Here is a 5,577-nt window from a genome sequence, read left to right as displayed (position 1 = left end):
TCTAAGAACTTTCATGAATGTCATCTCTTTAAAAAGCAAGCTCACAGAACTTAAAGTGAACTTCAAACCAGATCAGTCATACAGTAACTGTAGTGATGAAGAGAAGGAACAAATAATGACACCATTGTTTTATAAGCAGGGACTACCTGCTGTTACTAACATGTTACAGTCACATACAACCATCAGACTACTGGAGATAGAGTGTAGAGGTATTAATAGCAAGTCATCTCAACCTAACTGGATAGAACTAGTACAACATTTATTTGAAACTATCTTCATCCATCCATCACTTGAATATATTGAGTTTAATGCTGGATATGTTCTTCCTCTCCTAAAGGATACTCTTAAAGATCAAAAGAAGACATTGATTGACAGACACAGAAAAGAACAGCCACACAAACCACTACCAATAGTGACAATTTTTTAATAATTGATTACAAGATTAAAAACTTAAGTAGTAATAAAACTACAAAATAGTTAAACACATAATAATACAACACACAATGTTAGTACCGGTATATTAATCATTACTATCATTAAATAATTCCTTTTCCTTTCCTAACAACTTTAACAATAATAAAAGTAACAACAGCCACTACTATTATAACTATTAATACTATTATAATAATTAACTTGATTGATCTCTTCTGATGCTTCTCAGCCTAAGGAGAGAGAGAGAGAGAGAGAAAGAGAGGGAGGGAAGGAGTTTCATAATGTATACATGCAGTACATGTACATGTATGCATATGCTGTGTAGCTAATTAAGAGGTGTGGTCAGGTAGTGATGTACATGTACATGTAGGTTTACCATTAGTATACATTAGTATTAGCTCTTATTGTACCTTTATCTACTAGTACTTCAATTTCTTCTTCATCATCAAACTGCATTCCTCCTCCTCCTCCTCTTCCATTAGTATCAATTGTTGGCCTTAACTCACCAGCAATAACCCTCTCCTCACATCCTTTCATCCCTATTAATAATAATAATAATAATAATAATAATAATAATAATAATTATTATTATTATTATTATTATTATTATTATTATTATTATTATTATTATTATTATTATATCAATTAATTAATGGCAACAATGTAAGAATTGGCTCTTTTTTATTACAATTTTTTTCAATTTTTCAAGTTACGGCCATTTTTAAAAAATGGTAAATTTTGAAAAATACCTAAGGCCCATGGTTTTTTTTTCAAAAAATGGCTCCAAAATCACCCTAAATTTTTATTACATTTACTGATACATATTGACGTCCTTATGCTGTGTAGAAAGTTTGAGCTGATTCCGAGCTCAATTTTTCAAGTTATGGCCATTTTTTAAAACGGCCAATTTTAAAAAATTTCCCTGTACTATAGCCCATGCTTTTTTTCAAAAAATGGCTCCGAAATCACCCCAAATTTTTATTACATTTTCTGATACATATTGATGTCCTTATGCTGTGTAGAAAGTTTGAGCTGATTCCGACCTCAATTTTTCAAGTTATGGCCATTTTTTAAAAACAGCCAATTTTTGAAAAATACTCAAGGCTATAGCCCATGTTTTTTCCAAAAAATGGCTCCGAAATCACTCCAAATTTTTATTACATTTTTTGATACATAGTGATGTCCTTATGCTGTTTAGAAAGTTTGAGCCGATTCCGAGCTTAAATATTCAAGTTACAACCATCTAAAACTCTCTTCTTCTCTGTTTCTCTTACTTTTTAAATAAGATGACTATGCTTTCCTAAAATCCACTGATAGATCTTGTAGTGTGATTGCTAGCGATGATACAACATTCTTAGCAACTTTCTTTTCCTGATCTGATCCATTTTTAGCTTGTCTGTTGATTACTAATAATCCTTGCTTAGCCCTACTGAACATCTGAGAGAAGAGAAATATCATAATAATTATAATGACTATAGTATGTAGAAAATGGCTAAATTTAGCTTTGCATTAAAGTACATGCACCAGCTAGGATTCTGCATAAAAGAAATTAGAGGTGTTCTGAGACTAATATTTTCCTTTTAAATTTATGAACAATATCATGCTTTATGTATGGCTATTAATATAAATTGGATGGTTGGTCTAAGTGATGAACTGGTTGGTTCATTTGTTGAGATGGTTAACTACCATAGGCAGAACTATGATGTACATGTACATGTATAACTAATCATTACTTGCGATATTTCAGCAGTTAGTATGTCAATGTTGTGTTCTTCTTCAACATCATCAAACACATCAGGTCTTGTACTGTGTTTATATCAACCTTACCTCTCCTAGTAAATGAGTCCTGCATATAAATAAAGAAAAAAAGAGAGAGGGAGATATTAGAAAGAAAGAGATAGACCAATAATACAGTAAAAGGTAGGTACAGTACATGTACAGTATATACTCACCGGTCTGGTGCTGCTATAGTAACATCAGGTTCAGTTTTATCATGTTTAACTAATGCCACAGTATCATCACCAGAACTCTATAATAATATACACATACACACAATACACATAATATTAGTTACACATGTACATGTATAAAGGTATGTACTGTATGTATAGCTGGTAATGTTTAAGGGGGAAATTTTGGCAAACACACACACACACACACACACAAGTGGGATTAGTTTGATATATCCTGATCAATTAAACGCTATTATTATAAAATCATAAGTAGGTGTGGTTTCTTACTTCAAAGTTGCCAGAGACACTCCCATTGGCGGTAGTTAATAACAAGTCATGTGATCAAACAATCATCACGTGATACTTGAGACATTTTCATTGACCCTCTCAGATTCTATAAAAATACAATAAAGACACAACAAAAACAATAATAATTGAACCTAAAAATTATTACTAATTAGAAGGTGTGGCTAAGCATGGGTAGCCACACCTTTTTGCAACTGCAGCTTGAAGTGCTTTTGACTCAATTGACTGTATCTTTTCATTTCTTTATCTTACAACAGTTGATCATTAACAGTGATAGAGGTAAGTATATTATAGTTCATTTTAATTATACTTTACTAATAATTACAAGATGATTGATGTCTCTCAATGGAGAGCAAGTATTGGACTCTGGAACTACTGTCAAGCTGCCTCCAGTAGACCAGCTAATGGCCGCCACTCTCACTCATTCAAAGCTGCAGTAGACAGCAAGTCAGGCAGTACTACATCAGGAGAGAAGACATCTAAACTGCCAGCAGCTCTGTCTCTTATTGCTTTACTCCTCCTCCTCTTTCTCTCTCTCTCTTTATTAAGACACATCTTGATGATTCCTCCAACAGGTAAACAACCATTATGCTAGCTGTGTAGAAAGTTTGAGCTGATTTCAAATTCAATTTTTCAAGTTATAGATGTTTTTTAATTGGCCAATTTTTGAAAAATAACCAAGGCTATACTATAGCCCATGTTTTTTTCCGAAAAATGGCTCCAAAATCACCCCAAATTTTTATTACATTTTCTGATACATAATCATGTCCTTATGCTGTGTAGAAAGTTTGAGCTGATTCCTGCAACTTCAATTTTTCAAGTTACGGCCATTTTAAAAAACAAACCGCTTTCGGAAAAATACTCTGTACTATAACCCATAGTTTTTTCCAAAAAATTACACAGAAATCACCTCCCAATTTTTATTCCATTTCTTGTCATTAGGTGTATCCTAATAAAAGGATTCCTAAGCCGATACCAACTGCTACTCTAACTCCAACCAGTTCACATGATCAACAACAAGTAGCAGTGGAGCCACACCCATCCCGTGTGACCCCGCCTACTAGCTCCGCCCCTTCATCAGCTACACTACCAACTCCTCATGCTCATTACTCTCGTCCTTCCCCTACAGTCACTGCTGAGACCACACCTCTTAGAGAAGTATCACCAAGTAATATAAAATAATATACCGTACAAGATGATTTATTGGGAAGGAATTAATATTGCTGATTGGCGGTTCTATGAAGAAATTGCAAATATATAAAATCAGCCATTTTGTTTCAATCTGAGCATGCTCAATAGCACGTGGCACAAAATCGCCAATATAAAATTCACAAATTAACTTTCCACTGGCAAATTCATTAAATATTACTCTCACCAATAAATCATTTTGTATGTTAATATAACTATTAATTACATGTACAGTTAATTAATATTGGGGTCAATGTATTTATTTTATAATTACAATATACTTTCTCCTGCTTTAGGTTTGACGGTTGCTAATCATCAAAGATTATTAAATTTAATAAAAGACGATTGGAACTGCCTAGATCTGGTATGTGTTATACATGTACATGTACACAATTAAATGACATTTAATTATTAAATTAATATTGCTATTATGTGTACATATGCCCTGCATGGTGGTAATTTTCAAAAAATGTGCATGTACATACATGTATGTACACACATGTATGTATATACACACATGTATGTACATGTATGTACATGCATGTGTGCATGTGTACATGCTATTTAACTCTATTGCTCTTAAAGTTAGCTTTACAAAATATGTACTGTATAGCAGGAAATTTTGGAGGGAATAAAATTTGATGAATTGCTAAATTTTGGTGATTGGTGGGTTTAATTTGGCGAATTGGTGGCCACATGCCATTGAGCATGCGTATAATGGCTCAAAATAATTGATTTTTATTTCGGTGAATGGCTATCAAAATGCCAGTTTTCCAAATTTAATTTCCTCCAAAATTTCCCACTATACGGTATATTGTCAATTTTTATCTCCCTCCGCCCTCTCCCTCTCCATCAGATGATGACTACTCTAGAGGGTATGGTGTCAAAGACCCAGCGATCATTAATGACACTAAAGGAGAGAATACATTTGGTATCAACACTGACCTCAGCTTATAATATGTACAAACAATTTGAAGTAATTAATACAATCACACACACACACACACACACACACACACACACACACACACTCATAGTGTAATGTCATGTGTAATTAAAGTCTGTATGTAGTACACCACACAAAAGTACTATGTGCTGCACTGTAATGTATGTACTTGTACATAGTACATAGTGCACCACACATAGTGTATATTATACTTGTAGTTTTTTAAATGGCCGTAGCTTTAAAATTTTGAGCTCAAAATTGACTCAAACTTTCTACACAGCATAAGGACGTCAATACGCATCAGAAAATGGGTGATTTTGTAGCCATTTTTGGGAAAAAGCATGGGCTATAGTACAGGATTAACAGCACATCTCCAATAATACAAATGTGTATATGTAATGTGAATATTTCTTGAAATCCTCTTCTGTCTTTCTCTTCATTAGCAAGAACAAGAGCCCATTATACAGCAGAGGATACAACAAGCAGTTGATGAAGTGAAGACAAAGTCATCAGAAGACAAACAGAAAGTATTAATGGACGCCAGCAGACAATTGAGGGAAGCACTGAAAGAAGCTAATGCACAATCAAACTCAAAAGAAGTAAAGAAAGAGAGAGATAGGGAGGGAGAGAGGAAGGGTTAAAATAGGAATTGTTTAAGTATGTAGTACAGACTAGCCTCTATATAATGGACACTTTGGGTCAAGAAAGTGTCTCTGTTATACAGAGGTGTCCTTTATGTGGAGGTTATTTTAT

General features: G+C 33.6%; 3 long non-coding RNA genes across 3 annotated transcripts; 1 reads left to right on the top strand and 2 right to left on the bottom strand.

Annotated features, from left to right (window-relative positions):
• Nucleotides 1–531: 531 nt before the first annotated feature.
• On the bottom strand, nucleotides 532–972 carry LOC109586095 (uncharacterized). The gene is made up of 2 exons (XR_002186819.1): nucleotides 843–972; nucleotides 532–662 (listed from the first exon to the last, which is right to left on the bottom strand). It is a non-coding gene; the product is annotated as an uncharacterized LOC109586095 (long non-coding RNA).
• A 1,264-nt stretch (nucleotides 973–2,236) lies between these two features.
• Nucleotides 2,237–2,760, bottom strand: LOC109586093 (uncharacterized). Its single transcript, XR_002186818.1, has 3 exons — nucleotides 2,673–2,760; nucleotides 2,385–2,461; nucleotides 2,237–2,278 (listed from the first exon to the last, which is right to left on the bottom strand). It is a non-coding gene; the product is annotated as an uncharacterized LOC109586093 (long non-coding RNA).
• Nucleotides 2,761–3,224: 464 nt separating this feature from the next.
• LOC109586092 (uncharacterized) lies at nucleotides 3,225–5,428 on the top strand. The gene is made up of 5 exons (XR_002186817.1): nucleotides 3,225–3,265; nucleotides 3,633–3,858; nucleotides 4,175–4,242; nucleotides 4,735–4,854; nucleotides 5,268–5,428. It is a non-coding gene; the product is annotated as an uncharacterized LOC109586092 (long non-coding RNA).
• The last annotated feature ends 149 nt before the right edge of the window (nucleotides 5,429–5,577 follow it).

This window comes from Amphimedon queenslandica, unplaced genomic scaffold, assembly GCF_000090795.2.
Source record: "Amphimedon queenslandica unplaced genomic scaffold, v1.1 AMPQUscaffold_12950, whole genome shotgun sequence".
Classification (NCBI taxonomy): Eukaryota; Metazoa; Porifera; class Demospongiae; order Haplosclerida; family Niphatidae; genus Amphimedon; species Amphimedon queenslandica.
The sequence above is the reverse complement of the archived record's forward strand: the minus strand, read 5'-3'. Positions and strand labels throughout refer to the sequence as shown.